The sequence below is a fragment of the Aptenodytes patagonicus genome, chromosome 23, assembly GCF_965638725.1.
Source record: "Aptenodytes patagonicus chromosome 23, bAptPat1.pri.cur, whole genome shotgun sequence".
NCBI lineage: Eukaryota > Metazoa > Chordata > Aves > Sphenisciformes > Spheniscidae > Aptenodytes > Aptenodytes patagonicus.
The window spans coordinates 934,190-949,806 of record NC_134971.1 but is presented as its reverse complement, the minus strand read 5'-3'; the positions used below and the strand labels follow the sequence as shown (position 1 = coordinate 949,806).

Sequence of the window (15,617 nt, the reverse complement as noted above, 5' to 3'; positions counted from 1 at the left end):
GCACAAAAGGTTATTTTGACACAGAGTGGGTTTCTGGTGAGCTCTGCCGGGGCACAGCCTCCGGCTGGCTCCCGTCCGTCTCCCCGGGTGAGGACACGCAATGGCAACAGCGACGTTAGCCTCTGCATCCCCGTCCTTGGGACGACGGCCCCGCAGGGATGATGGATGTCGCGGCCACCCTGCCTGGGTGCTGGCTGGCTGATCGGAGGCCGTTGTTTATCGCCTCAGCCCTGATCCTTCCTCCCAGCCTCTCTTCCCATCAGCCAGCCGCTGCCTCGCCGTAAAACACTCCGCTGAGGGGTGGGCCGGGGGACTTTCTGGCCAGCGTAAGAAGTGATTTAGCCACCGTGCTCTCACGTACGGGCACGTATGGGAAGAGCGAGCGAGGGCTGGAGGAGAACACGGGGGTGTACGGCACAGCCCTGCCCCATCCTGGGCCCCATCGCTACCTTGTCCCTTCTCCCAGTGCGACCCAGGGGAGGGTGACCCATCCTGTACCGCTCGGCTGCGGCTCCGCGTCGGAGGGGTCCAGCTACTCTCAGATGAAACACCAACAGGAGCTCACCCCTTCCGTCTAGGGAGATGAAATCACTCTATAAACATTAATTAAGAATGAGGCTTCACAACACCCCCGGGCAGCAGATCGTATGATTATCCCCATCTTATGCATCCAGAAGCTCCGGCACGGAGAGAATAAGCGACCTCTCCAAGGTCACCCAGCGTGTCAGTGACAGAGATGGATTCAGAGCCCAGGAGGGGGTTTTAAAAAAATCTCCTTATCTTTATTTTTTATTGCATTTAAAAATAAAACACAGTTATTAAATATCATAATACCCATAATAGATTTTAAACTTGAACTGCATCCAGAGATGCTAAATGATAAATATAGCTATTATCAGAATAAGCACTCAGTGAAATTGATAGCTAGCATTTGTTTAATGAGTGTGTGTACATACACATGCGGAGGCACGCATGCGCGGAGAGGGGGAGAGGTTCCAAAGGCGAATTTGGAAAGGGAAGTTCTTATGTAATAGCGTACTGTCAACTCGTGGGGCTGAACGCCCCAGGAAATCAGCGAGCCGTAAGTTCATTTTTAAGGAGCGCTTGGCACCCGCACCAGCGGATCCCCCACCGCTACGGCTGCAGGACTGGCCACGCTGGTACGAGAGCTGCCCCGGAGCAGGGCCAGGAGGGAATCCCGCCCGCGCTAGGGATGCGTTCAGTGAGCAGCTCTACGCGTTTGAAGGGGAAACTGAACGTACACCGAAGCATTTACAGCGCGGCACTGAACCCGGGGTGCTGGGGGAGCGGGGGGGCCGGCTCCCCTCCGGGCGGGACGCTGCCGTTGCTTCTGCCCTGGGAGGAGGGCACCCGGCCCCTGTGCAGCCCTACGCTTCTGGGTGCACGGTTTGAGGGAGCTCAGAGCCTCAGCAGAGACAGCGTTAAATCCTGCCATGCTAAAGGTCACGGCGAGACCCAATAAATGCCCCGTTTAACAATGGGGAGAAATATTTTTATCGGTAACCTTTTGAGAAGGTAGTTTAATTGCATGCTACCGGTCATTCACAGAGGGCTGCTAGGAACGGCGTGGAAGCAAATGACGCGAGTTTGAAGGGTCGTTCAAGTTGGACTCTCCACTTTGCCGGGTTAGACACGGCACGTTTCCCCGCGCGGCTGGTGCCAGCGCGTCCCCAGAGCTGCTGGTGCGACCAAGGCAGAAGCCAAAGCTGATGCAGATGTGTGCCGCCGGTCAGGCAGTGCTGTGAAGAAGGGTGGTGGGATGGAAAGGTTTTCAGAGGCAGCTGCTGAATTTTGGGATGAGGGAGCTTTTCTTGTCAGTGCAGTAGCCTTTTTGCATGCAGAACGCAAGAGCTGTGGTGCACAGGGTAGAGCCAATACTCCACAGGCATCACCCCAGGGGTGCTGGTGGGTGTCAGGCAAAGAACAGGCTCCCTGGTTATTTAGGGGACGAAAGCAGAGCACCTGGTGGGGGGGGGGCAGCTGCCATGTGTTATAGGGGAGCCTTTAAGATGGTGCTGCCTGGGGCAGCCTGCTTTCAGCAGGAGACACGCAAGCTGAGAGGAGCAAGAGCACCTTCTTGCAGGGCTCAGCCAGGTCCTGGAGGCACAGAGCGCGGGGTGGGGGCACCCTCCCTTGCTGCTCTCCCTGCTCGGCTCAGCCCTTGCCAGCAGAGATGAGTCTGGGGGTGCTCTCAAGGCCTGTTTGGAAACCAGGAGGCTACTATAAGGTACGGGCAGTGTTTTCTCTCTTTTTGGCCTGGTGGTGTATGCAAGAGCCACTGCATTACTCTTCTGGTGCTACTTCTGTTGTTTGTGGAAATGCTCGGCCCCCTGCAAGGGAGAACACGTAGCCACTGGTCCCCATCCCCAAGCATCCCCGTGTCCTGCTGGAGGCAGGCTGTTGGGAGAACCCGGACCGTATCCAAGGCAGGGCTTTAGCCAGTGAGGTTTGTAGCAATGGGTTAAAGATTTCCCTGGCCCAGGGGGAGAGAGGCTGCAGCTCTGCTAAATGGCCAAAGGACTTGCAGGTGGTGTAGGTGAAAGTGGTAACGGTGATAACTGAGGGCTAATTAGCTGCTGCTGCTGGGCCACCAGGTATCTTGGACGGCACAGAAGGAGAGGCCAAGTGCGGTTCCTCCCTCTGAGGGCTGGCTGAGGAGAGAGCCTGCAGTTGGTGATGCTCCAGGGAGGGACTCTGTCTGTGAGGCTTTCTTCCAGGCTTGCTCATTAATGAGACCTGCCAGAGATGCCCTAGGCCAGGGAAGGGGATGGGGCTCGGGACCTCTTCTGGGTGCAGGAAGGAAGAGAAAGGTTATTTCTTTCAGTTCAGCTTGTTTCCTCTTGGCTCTGTTGGTTGGGCTGAGCTGAGTAAATCACCCAGCTCTGAACGTGCCTCACAAGTGTTCCTGCTCAGGGGGTGCCCCCTTCTCCAACCTGTAATGATCTCTCTGATGCAGTACTTAAACCGGTTGCTTCCTCTCTCTGTATGCTCTTAATCTCATCTTTTCCAAAACTGCTTTGCCTTCATCTTTCTAGACTCTAAATATCTTTTTGCATTCCCTCTGTGATGTCCTGTTTCAGTTGTTGAGCGCTTACAATGCAGAAATTAATGTCTGACTTAGTTTTAATAGCTGCAGGGAAAGTGAGGTGTGAGGTCTGCTGCAGCAGTTACCTCAGGGCTACCTGGGTGTGTTTTGGCTGGAGGCCCCCAGGTGCCGCAAGGCGCCGGGAGCTGTGCACCCCCTGCAAAACAAGCCCTTCTCTTCCCAAGACCTGTTTGCTCTCAGATTATTTGGGCTCCTCTCTTGTAGATGGTCGGTAGGGATGGGGAAGTTTTTTTCAAAACAGCCATCACCTGAAAGAAGCGTTTGCAGGAGAGATTGTGTCATGGCAATCAAAAATGGTGTGGTGGAGGAGCAGAAGGAGATCGGGATTCGGTTCCTGCCAATTGCTGCAGGACCTCAGTTTGGGGTGGTGAAGCCAAACAAGAGCGGACCCTTGAGTCTATATTTAAGGGTGCTGCGCACCCTGTGGATTTGGGGAAGCTTAGGCTTTGGATGAAGTTTTGGGACTGAATGCTTCCGAGAAGCGCATCGTCCGTGGTTCAGGTCGGACACGGACAGACAGGGCGTGCTCGTGCAAACCTGCGCTGCCACCGCTCTGTGCTGCGGTAGCCAGCAGCTGCAAGATATTAACGGCACCGCTTCCTGCAGGCATTAGGAGGCTTCATTAATAAGTGTCGGGATCTTCTGCTGAAGGGGATGCAGTTGTGTACAGCACCGTTGCGGTCGTGCTAAATGGAACAGGAAATTAAACTGAGGGTGATGTTGGTCGCTGGAGGGAGCAGCCTCCCCCGGGAAGCCCAGGGCGCCTCGGGGGACAGCTGCTACGGGGAGAGGGTTGAGCGCTTCGGGGATTGCGGATGAAGCGTATGGGGCTGGAAGGGATAACCCGGGAGCTTCGCTGTCCTAAGACACAGCGGCCTTCCACCTTGCTCCATGCAGGGATGCGAAGCTGGTGGCAGGGGGAGCAGGTCGGTGCCCGGTCCCCTCCTCAGCCCTGCCTGTGCCGCAGCTTGGCCGGCAGGCTCTGCGGCCGCCCAGGGTAGCCTGCTGATCTCCTGTCCATCCCTGCCCCTGCTTTATTTATTTATGTTTTAGCAGAAGCATAATATAAATAAAGCACTGCCATAAAAATGTCAGGAGAAGTTCAAACCTATTCATTATCCATTTCGCTCAGATTAAAATTTCCATCAAGGCTGCTTGGTTTTGACTTGAGTTGCTTTCCTTTTAATGAGCTTGATATAGAAGGTAAAAGATGCTAATTCATCCTTACATCTCTATCATCTCCCAGCTTTTGCTATATAAAGCATCAAGGTCGCATTCTGGGGAAATGTCTTTTTACCAAAGGTGCCATAATAATAATGAAGAAGCAATTTGTTTCAGCAAACTGCCTACAGTAATGAAGCTTAATTATAACCGTGTTATTAATACTGCTGCTTAAGGTAATTCACTTCTGAGCGGGGCGCAGAACAGTAAACTATAATTTAAACAAGAATCGAGACCTAATTTAAATCATCAGATCTGCTGTGGAAAAAAGCAAACAGAACGACTGCGCTCGCCCGCGGTTGGGAGTTTTCCCTCTGCTCAGCTTCCCACGAGGCTCTGGAGCTGGCAGCCCTGCTGCAAAACCTCTCGCTGGCTTCATCGCCACCCTGCTCCCTTCGAAGGGCTGCAGAGGCACAGAAAGCAAGCCGTTCCCTCTGCCCGGGGGGCACGCTAACGCGTGGGCACCTGCAGGCAGCTTACAGCTGTTACTGACCTCCAGTGTGCCTGTAAAATACAAAAAAAAAAACCAAACCCATGTGCCCTAAAAGAAAGGTGATGTATGCGCTTATCCATACCTGCCCGCAAAGGGCGTTCGGGGAAGTCCCACGTGCTCCCCCGAAACTCTCCCCCGCCAGGCACGGCCGTCAGCCTCAAACGCCCGGCCTCATCTCCCGGTGTTTTGGGGTACATATGAAATGCCACTGTTAGAGTGGTTTTTTCTTTTTTTTCTTTTTTTTCCTTCCACTCCACGATTTTAGGGCATGTGCCTGGAGGCTTGGGATCTTTGCGGATTCCCGGTGCTTCCCATCGTGCTGCTTCCCCCGCTCCTGCCTGCCCCCAGCTGTGCTCCTCGACTCCGGATCTCTCTTTCCCAGGCTGAGCATCTCCATCCAGGTCCTTTCTTCTGTGTCGGCCCACGCCCTCCCCACCAGAGGCATGCAGGCTGTTGCATTAACTTCTTCACTCTCAGATGCTCTCTCCTTTCTCTTCCAGGCCTCCTCTTCGCCCTTCCTCCGTAACAAGCTGCCTTCCCTTCGCACAGCTGTAAGCCCTGACATCCTCCTTCCCCGAGTCCCTCATTATTTCTGTTTCTTCCCTGTGCTCTCTCACTTCAAAGCCTCCTTTCCACTCCCTCCAGCAGCATCCCTGCCTCTCTGCTTCGGCGCTCGTATGGCTACACCGGCTCTGTGAAGCCAAATGACATGAGATGATATTTCTGCTTTGCCAGTAATAACGTTTCCTTGCAAACCCCGCTTCAGTAGGAAACGGAGTAAGGAACCGCAGCATCCTCTCTCTCCCTTCCCATCCCTCTCCAGGGCTCGCTGTCAAAGCAGTATTTCCAAATCCTAGCATGCGGAATTCAGTCATCCGCACAGGGTTCAGGCAGCTCGGTTTGCTCGGCAATTATACTCCGGCTCACCCTTGTCACTGCCAGGTGTGGTTCTGCTCGAAATGGTGACAGGGAGGAGGAGGAGGAGGTGTGGAGAAGTAAATAGGTGGAGTGTTTCTTCTCGGGAAGGGGGAAAAAAAGCCTCCATCACTGTTCCACTTGACTGCAACCTCCCGCAGGCTGTTTCATCTCATATTATCTAAGCTCCAAGGGGGTGTCCAATTTGAGGAACAATAACTATAAAGTCATTTACGGTCCCCTGCTGTGACACAGTACATGATAGCCTGTGTAAAGCAGCAAACAGCCTTGATGGCCCCTTCCGCAGAGCTGGGCTCAGGCAGCCGTGCCGGTGGGGTAAGCCGGCTCCTCGGCGGCGAGGGGGACAGACCCTCCGGCGAGGGGGCCCGCCGGGGAGCCGGCAGCTCATTTCGCGCCGAGAGCAGTGCAAGGGCAAGGCTTGAACCTCCCGCATCCCTGCCGCGCTCATGGGAAGGTCATCGGGGCCACCACGCCGGCTTGCGCGGAGCTGATGTGCAGTTACCACCTGCGAGCTGCAGACCTTCTCTGCACCAGCATTTTCCTTCCAATTTCCCACTGTCGTGCTGCTGTCGGTGCGGCTCCGCGGAGGTTACAAGGGCTGTGATGAGCCGGTTCAAGCTGATCCTGCCTGTGGAGCTGGATCAAGAGCAGGAAATTGGAAAAAAAACGATAGCTTAGTGTCCTGCCTTCAGCAATGTGCCGGAGGGCTTCCCGCTCCCCGCTTGGGACTGGTGTCGGGGGGACCCCGGGATGGGGTCGGAGGGTGCCTCAGCGGCCGTGGGGCGGGGGTAGTGCGAGCTGGGAGCTGTCCGGGTGCAGGGGTGCGGCTCTGCTCCGCTCCAGCTGCTGAACGGACCTACTGTCTGGGTGCAAATATCCTCCCGAGGAAAGCTCTTCTTCACCTCCCCTGCAGCACTGACTGACTCATCCTGATGTTTTCGGTCTTTTTCTCCTTGTGGGTGAGGTTTTTTTTTTAAATAACTTTTTGGGACCGTGCCAAAGCTAAACTAATGGAGGCTTCTAAGGAGGGTTGTGTTACAACGGCTGCCGTCGCAGGAAGCGCCGACTGGCCTTTGCTTTGGAAACCTCAGCGGGGAGGCTGAGCAAAGCCCGGCATGAACGTGTCTCCCTGGGAATGAGCTCCCCGTACTCACCACTTGCTCGTTTTCAGAGGGGGCTATGTTAGAGACCCACCATCACGCATTCGCGTTGCGTGGAGCTCAGCCGTGGCCGTGATATCCCCGGTGCCGGCACAGCTCTGCCTCTGCTGGGCTGCTGTCGGTCCCGCGGGCGCTGGTGACTTCTGCTGGGCTTGCTCGTCCCAGCTGCCTGCTCCGACGGCACGCTTCATAGCTGCGCTCCTGAACTACAGGCTTAATCCATGATAAGAGACTTGAACTCAGCGGGAGAGAGTCAACTGGCAAACACTGTGAGTGATATAAAGCCGCCCAGCGGGACTGAATGCATTACCTAGAGATTCTTTTAAGAAAACCAGGGGAGGGGGAAGAACCAGGGAAAAATGGAAGCAAAACCCAGGTACTGAGTTTCCCTGTGCGTTCGTGTCAGCTCGTGAAACGCCGGGGACTTCCCAAGCCCTCCTCGCGCTAACATTTAAGATGGAAAACAAGTCCAGCACCTGCCTGGGAGATAGTGGAGGATGACGTGGAAAAGGCTGTAGGCTTTCCTCCATCTTGCTCGCTGTACCGCTCAGCACAGCAATGAATCCCCTCGCCGGGCGTGAGCCGCTGCAAGCCCTTTGAGAAGGCGGCTGCAGAGCCCAAGCCGAAGCCCTCGGAGAACACGGCAAGAATCCTGCTCCAGGCGATGTTTTGTGTCCCTGGGCAGAGGGGTTTTATGCTGAAAATGCGAGATGAGGTGTTGGGTTTCCCTTGCGCTAGTTTACTTTGCTGCTGGAAGAGGGCTCCCGCGGCCGAGGTGGGTTATGGAGCTTTACACTCCCTGAGATTGCTCCTCCAGCCGAGCGGTCGCGAGAGTGGGGCATCAGTGAGCCCCCTCCCTCTGGAAGGCGGACCGAGGTGGATATTGGGAGAACAAATAATAATGGATACACCTGTTAAATGGGATTTAAACAAAACCTTCTGCAGAAATACTCTTGCTAGGTCTGTTTAAAGAATAAATTGAGTCAAAATGAGGAACTCCGTGACAATTCATATGGATGTTCTACGTGATTCAATACTGGGGGAGAAGGATGAACCTACTACAGTAATGAACTTATTGCACATCAAAGCAAATGTGCTAAAGAAGCTTTTCCGTGCAGCGGTTCTATTCAGCATAGGAAGAAAATGGAAAAGATAGGGGGAATAAAGCGTGCCCTCCCTGCTGTTGTTACCCTCTAGTTTGAAGTGTCCCTCCAGAGGGCTTTTACACCTGTGGACTGGCTGAAAAAACCCTCTTTGGGTCCACCGGGACCTCCCCGGAGCCTCTTCCCACCACCCCTTGCCTCCACTGCCATGAGGAGCCCCCGTGGCTGCACAGAGGGTGGTGGGCAGAGCATCCTCGTCTGTCCAGAGCAGGTCCAGCTAGCCTGGATCTAATTTAAAACAGAGTTTGAGAAGGGGAGAAAAAGTAGTCAGCAGGGACTTTGGGAAGAGCAGAAGTTTTAATTGGGTTTTATCTATTAGTTAATCAGGAAGTATTTTGGTGACAATTAGGTCAAGGCCTCTGGCATATCTGTGAAGCAGCCATCCATCATTAGCCCTACCTGGGCTTGCAAAGTGGTATTTATGAGTTTCCAACCAGTGAAAAAGCCCTTCGAAGAAATTAAGGTGAAAAGCACACTCTTGACCATGGGGGGAAGGCTGTCAGCTGTGATTGATGGCCGGGAGCAGGGAAGAACAGCTGTTTATTGGGTCCAGCAAGGTTTGAAAACCTTTGTCTGTCAGAAGCAGCTGGTCCTGGAATGAATCGATGTGAGGGTTTGTCCCAAAGGGCTGAATTAGCAGCGCTGGGGCTGCCTGGGAGCTCCAGGGCAAGGGCCCAAGGTGGACGTGATGCTCCACAGCCAAATGGCAGCAGGAGCAGCTACTGGCCACGTGGCCCTGTGCCGCAGGCGGGGGGGATCGATGCAGATGCTGCATCCTCTGCCCTGCGCGGCGGCGCCCGCCGCCTTTGGAGGCGAGCAGAAAGGAGGGCTGGACACGGTCGCGGAGGGCTGAAACGCGGGCAGCGGCACGACTGGCTCCCTCCCGCGTGCCGAGGAGCTGGTTTCTTGGCGGTGCGGAGCCCGTCTCTCTGCAGGCTGCTCTAACCTCATTGCCGCAGTGAGAAAATCGTATTTTCCCTGAGCTGCTGTGCGCGTGTGCCAGTCTAAATGAGTGTTTTTCCAATGGCTCTGCCCAAGCATGTTTAAGCCCTGGAAACTCAATTAGGCGCTCAGTGTTGTTCTCCTCGAGAAGGGGGGATAGAAAAGGGAGCGGCGTGGGGGGTCGCTCCCGTCCCTTTGGAGCTGGGGCTTGGGCAAAGCTTGGCACGGATGGGACAAATGATCCCCGGTAGATCTGCGCGGGAGAGAGCGATAGCCTTCGAAGGAAAGCTATTTAAACATCCTTCAGTTACGTTTTCCTTCTGAGCTAATGCTGGTCCATCCCAACTGAAATGATTTGTCGGAAGGGGATCGAGCTAAGTGACGTGTCTGAAAACCTGAGGAGTTATGCTATTGGCTAAAGATTGTATTTTTCAGTTTTCGAAACAATGTCAAAATAGTATACGCTCTGGAAAGGCAGTTAATGTATTGCAAGGAAGCAAAAGACTTGGAAAGCAGCTGCAAACCATTTCTTAAATGGCGGAGAGATTTATTATCTGGATTTTGGGGATGTTTGTTGGCTCCCTCGTTTTGCTTCCTCCTTCGCTGCCATTTTTCTGGATCTTCAATTTTTGGTTCAGTTTGAGATGGGCTTTATTATTTTTGATCTTTCAAGTGCTTGGCAGATAAGAGAATTATTTCCTTCCCAGTTTGAGTTTTCCCCAACTGTGGAATTCACTTGGATCAAAAAAAGTCCAGGGCTGCTGACCTGCAGGGTATCTTTCAAGGCACGTTTGCTCATTCAGGCTGCGTCGGAGGCTATGGATTGAACAGGACGTCAGATTTTCCCCGGGGAGTTGGGCAGAAAGCCTGTTAAGTTGGTTTTATTATCGGAGACCCTCAGAAAGATGCGCAGCCCAAGGCGGAGGAGGCACTGCAGCCGTTTGCTTTCCTTCCGTGCTCACGGGTTGCTGGGGGGGGGGGTGTCCTGCGGTCAGGCCGGTGCCAAGCGCCCCTCCGTCCGTCCCCAGCAAAGCAGGGCTGCGGGCAAGGGCTTTGCGCAGCTCGCTCCGTTTGCACACGTGAGAGTTCATTTCGGGGTGCAGCAATTCCCGAGGCGTGCAGCGGGAGCGGTGGGCAAGGCCCCTCTCCTAAAGGACGCTGTTGGGATAAATCCGTTGGTTCAACAGCTGCACAGGGAAGCGCCTGGACAGTCTGTGCGTGGGGGGTGGTGGGGGGGTGCTCTGTCGTGGCTGGCGTCCAGTGCGAAGCCCCGTGGGGAGAGCGAAGTGTGGGGTTGGGAAAACTGCCTCGGCTGCATCTTGGGGCTTTTTGCACGTGATGAGCAGCCCGGAGCAGGAGTAGCAAAGCTAAACCTGACCTACCGGAGGATTTTTTACTCTGAAGGATTTCCGAAGAGGAAAGCAATAACCATGTAAACGAGCCTGGTTGGTTTTTTTTCCCTTACATAATTCTGACTGAAGAAATGTTAATTGGGCATATTACTAACGATTTGTTTTCATCCTTCCAGCTCCGCGGGGAGCGGCAGAGGGAAGGGGCAGCTGCAGCAGCGCACCTGAACGTGCGGCCGGCGGCCAGGAGGGAGCAAGGAGTGGCAATGAGCCCGCTCCCAGGGGGACGGAGCCGGGCGGGAGGGCCTCCTCCTCGGAGGCAGAAAATCACCGAGGGAAGGACATCTTGAGCTGGAGCTGAATCGGAGAGGAGGTGAGGGAATAATCACAGGGAAATTACAGGTGAGGCGAGGCCGGCTTTGCTTTTGGGCGCCTTTGAGTGGAGCCTGCAGACCTCGGATGCCAGTGTCGGCGGCTCGGTTAGACGAGGTCCTCCTCGCTAAAACAAGCACACTCGGCCATTTCCCTGCGAGTCTGCAAGAGACCAGGCAGCCAGGAGCCCTTCTCTTTTAATTAGCTGCAGCGGAGGCTATTCAGCAGTAAATGTATCGAGCTGCCGGGCACGCTGGGTACACCCCTCCGCTAGGTTAAGTGGTAATTACTCCTAATTAGGAGCAGATAAATATTTTATATGCTTTGGACTACCACAAGTGACCAGTGGAAACCCAGAAGTGCTGGAGAACATCTCCGGCAGATGCTGGAGAGCATCGCCGGCTGCAAGTCCTCGCTGCAGCCGTCCAGCGGGGTCCCCTCAGGGGACACGGCAGCCGCTGTGGCTTTCGCCGCTGGCACCGCCTTGTCCCTGCATGGGGCTGGAAAGCAGCACGGGGGTCCTGCACGGTCGGGGGGGGGGGGCAGCAGCACCACGCTGAAGCGGGTGACGGTCTTGCCTGAAGGCTACTTGTTTGGTGGGACTGCTCCTTTGAGGAGGTGCTGCTACCTCCAACGTCCTGGCGTACTATAGGTGGAAGGATGTGCATAAAGAGGTGAAAAACCGGGAGGGGTCTCGCACACCTGCAAAGAAGACGGTGTAGGCTGAATTTCCCTGCCGGGGTTTCACGCAAGTCAATGGCGCTACATCAAAAAGGAGTTCGGCCCTAGCTGAAGCTGGCAGGCTCTGTCCGCCACGTTTTCCCGCAACTCCCTGTTGCTCCATGTATCCCCAATTTCCGAATCGTAACGCCCTCCGTCTCCCCCCCATTTTCAGCCCTCCCTCCGCGGGACCCCAGGGTGCTTGAACTCCCCATCGTGCCTTACAGCGCGGCCCCGGGCAGGTAATTTTCCACCTGCCCCTTTAACACCTTCTCTGCGTTGCCAAGATGAGGGCAGCAATAGCTGCCCAGCTCACGGGGACGCTGCAAGGCCCGTAAATATTGTGCGCACACCTGGAATTCCCACTGCCGCGTTTCTGCGTCCCTGGGATTCCCGCTCCTCCTGCTCCTCCACTGCTGGCCCTTTGCAGCGCGTCCTGGTGGGGAGGAGGAAATGCAGCCGTAGCTTTGCCTTTTATTACGTTTCTGTTCTGTAATAAACAGCAGTGGGTGTTCATTATTATTTAAACACCCTGTGCTTCTGAAGCCTTATTTAGGCGGCGTTTTTCCACAGCATATGTTGGAATTTACAGTGAGTGCAGCCGCCCTACAGTCAACATTTGGTTTCTCTCACCCACAGACTGCAGTGCTAATTAGGGGAGGTTTTCCCTTGTTATCCTGGGGAGGTCAGGCACAGCAATTAGCATTTTGCGGAGATCCAAGAATAGCAATGGGAGAGCTCAGCCTGCAGGAACGTGGTGGGAAAGCTCCCGGCACGGGGCAGAGGGGGCTCGGGAGCTCACCAAAGTCACAGTCCCCAGCTGCTGGGGCTGGCCGGGCTCTCCGAAAGGGTGACGTGTTGAGGATGAAGGGGAAGGAGCGGGAGTCTTCATCTCGGCTGGAGAGACGGTGGAGATCTTGCTGCTGGGCCGTTGTGCGCTGGGTGCAGGGCAGCTGTGCCCGTTGCTGCTTTGCTTTCTCAGCCCTCGGCAGCAACCGCAAGTCATGCACATACTCCTCCGAAGCGAAACGTTGAACTTCACGGCAAAGCTTCGTGACTAAATTAATTAAGAAAGGGCTGGGGTGGGTGCCCTCGATCATATGCCCTCAGGCATTAGCCTGCAATGAGCTTCCAAAGCATTAACAGGCCTGGTCAGGGAGCAGTGTAAATACGGGCACCGGAGCCTGTCCCGGTGTATTTGCTCAGTGCACGATGCAAAGCTTTCCAGGCACGGGCTTTGAGATTGTAGAATCAAATTAAATTTCCTCCTCCTCTGAGCCGCCTTCTAGGCGGTGATGCCAGCTCAGTGGGATAAAGAGCACCGCAACCCCCAGTCACCGTGGCTGCTCCAGCAATTTTGCCTTTATACACACGCACGCCCGGCCGAACAAAAGCAGAAGGGGTCCCAGCAGGCAGGGAACAGCAAGCAAAGCCGCTTTTGTGATTCTGCTCGCCGAGCAGAGCCGGCCCTGCTTCCTCGCTCGAGATATTATCTGCAAGCTGCTCTCTGTAACTTTACTTAGATTTTTCTGCATTAATTGCAAGGAGAAGGGCTCAAAAGTTCAGAATCAGAGAGAGGGACCTTTGATGTAGGAGGCTGTTGTCTCTGAATAAAGCTTTATATCATTATGTAAAACATAAAGGGTATTAGTCAGAAAACTGTGCTGACTAATTTAAGAACTCTGTCTTCTCGGGCTCTTCCCCCTCCTTTGTTTAACGAGCGAGGGGGAGGTAGAATCACTTGAGAAATGAACCTCTTCCTCCCAGGCTCACGGCGGAGGACTTGTTGTGGAAGGGAGAGGTGACACCCACCGCCTGGCCCGGCCCGAAGCAGCCGGGGGACGTCGCGGGCAGCAGCGAAGGCAGCCGGCCAGGCAGCTCCGCGCGGCTGGAGCGGGGACCGGTACCCATCTGCCCCAGGTAGGAGAGCAGCACCGGCCCTGGGAGGGGGTGATGCCCGGCGAGGCACCGGCTGTGCGTGCAGCCCCCCCTTGCCCTGCCAGGCTGCGGGTGCCCCCCCTGAGCCCGGCGCAGCCCCGCTGCACCCACACAGGCTGCTCCTCTGCCAGGGCCTCTCGCCCCAACCCGGCCGGCGCTGCTGCCGAAGGCGTAATGAGAAAAGTACACTCTTCCCCCTCCCCCCGCCCCCCGAATCAATAGGGAGACCTAGGGGGTCACCTAATTGGATACTGCTCATCAAGAGGCCGTTAGAATAAGAAACCCAACCACGCCACTTCAGACTGTCTGCGAGATCATAAATCGTATTCCGAGCCCGGCTCAGCCTTCTCTCCATCTCGATGCTTCATCGATCTGATGCTGCAGCTCTCCCCTGCACGAGGGAGCAGGCGGCCGAGGAGGCGGCGGCGGCTGCTGTCCTGCCGGGCTGTGCTGAGCCGGGCCACCCTGCCCTGCCCCGGCCGGGGCAGGCGGTGCTCCAGGCTCCCAGGGATGTCCTTTAGTTGTTGTTCTTAGCAAGGAAATCGTTTATTTTTTTTTTAGTGAGGAAATTCACTTGGGTTTGCTGCTTTTATTTATTTGTTTTGGTGCTGGCTTTGGAAACAGCCCAAGGATGTTGGCTAACTAAAAGCTAATTAATTGGTGGTGCTTGGCTTTGCCCAGCCACCGCCCCGTCTGCGCAGGCTGGGGTAGGGGCCTCTCCTCCCCGTCCTGCCTCACGCCCTGCTGGGGCCACAGCCACCCCCGGCAGCTTGCACCCCACAGCTCACTTTGGTTCTCTGTCTCCAGAACCTGAGCCCTCCTTTTTGTGCTCAGCCTGCTTTCCAGATTGGGCTCAAAAGCCCGGTTCAACAGGAAAAAGCTGTTCCCAATAAAATCCCATACATACGTGCACGCCCATGGTGCACACCCCTTGCAGGTATTTATCTAAAGCAGCCTCTTCTTGTCCTCCTCTAGATGAGTAGAGCTGGGATCTGTTCCTCTTACGCTGGGCTGGACCTTCCCACCAGAGACTGCGCCAGCGGAGAGGGTAAGGAGAGCTGCTGGGAGAAGTCCCCGTCATGCCGGTCAGCCCTGCGCCCACCTCCCCGCTTCTCCCTGCGCTGGAGGAACCACAGCGGCTGGAGGAGCCCTCCTGGTTCGGAGATGCCGCTGCTGCCTCGTGGGGCTAGGCTCTCCCGCCACCCCCAGCCGGGTCCCTCTTTCATAAATCTGAGCCTGAGTGATTTAGAAACTGCTTTGCCTTCCCTGCTTGCCTAACAGCCTGCAAACTCCCATCCACTAAATCACCCACCTGAAGGGAACACTTCCAGTTGCAGCGCGGGGTTGGGAGGGTGGGGAAAGAGAAAAGGGGCTGATGTGCAAAATGGTTGAAAATGCAAAGCCATTGGAAAAAACCCTGGGCAAAGACAACCTGGGAGTGAGCCTCGGCAGCTGCGCTCCCCTGAAAAACACAAAGCGGAGCTGAGGCGGCTGTCGTCTTCGGAATGCTTCTCCGAGACATCCTGCTCTGGCTGGAGCTCGGCTTGCAGCCAGCAGCGAACCCTGCACAAAATAGATCGCAGTCCCTGCGGTTCACCTGCAATTAAAAAAAAAAAAAACCACAAAAATCCTCTGTGGCTCTTGCCTCTTGTTTCTACAGGGCTGTGAGAAGCGGCATGAGTCAGAGGTGCTTCCGAGTTCGGAGTGTGACCCGGGAGGAGGCTGCGTCCCTGCCGAGCCGCAGATAAGATACTCTGTCCCGGCGGCGTGCGGGGCTGAGGCTGCCCACGCCGCTGCTAATGCACGGGTACTGTCGTGTCCTTGGAAAAACACTGGGAACTTGCTCAAGAGCCTGCGTGCTCCCTTGGATACACCCGGAAGGATTGCTCAGAGAGGAGCAGGAATAATCACCACAGACCCAAGATTAAAAAAAAATAAATAATCAAAGACTAATCCTAAAAACTCTCCTTTAATCTTTGTGCTTCATCTCCTTTCATCTAGGACTTTGCTGTTCTCTAGTTATTCTACAGTTATAGAAACCACGAGGCTGGAAGAGGGGAAGAAAAAAAGAAAATATTAAATTCCTGAGCAGGTAAAGCAGGTTTATTATTTCATCTGATCCTTCCTTCCTTCCTGCTAATTTCTCTGAGCCAATTTGGGAGGTAGAGCCCAATGTCAACTTTGTGACAGACTGTT

General features: G+C 55.0%; 1 long non-coding RNA gene across 1 annotated transcript; it reads left to right on the top strand.

The window, feature by feature from the left end:
• The first annotated feature begins 14,393 nt into the window (after window positions 1–14,393).
• On the top strand, window positions 14,394–15,394 carry LOC143170329 (uncharacterized). Its single transcript, XR_012997035.1, has 2 exons — window positions 14,394–14,469; window positions 15,082–15,394. It is a non-coding gene; the product is annotated as an uncharacterized LOC143170329 (long non-coding RNA).
• Window positions 15,395–15,617: the final 223 nt, after the last annotated feature.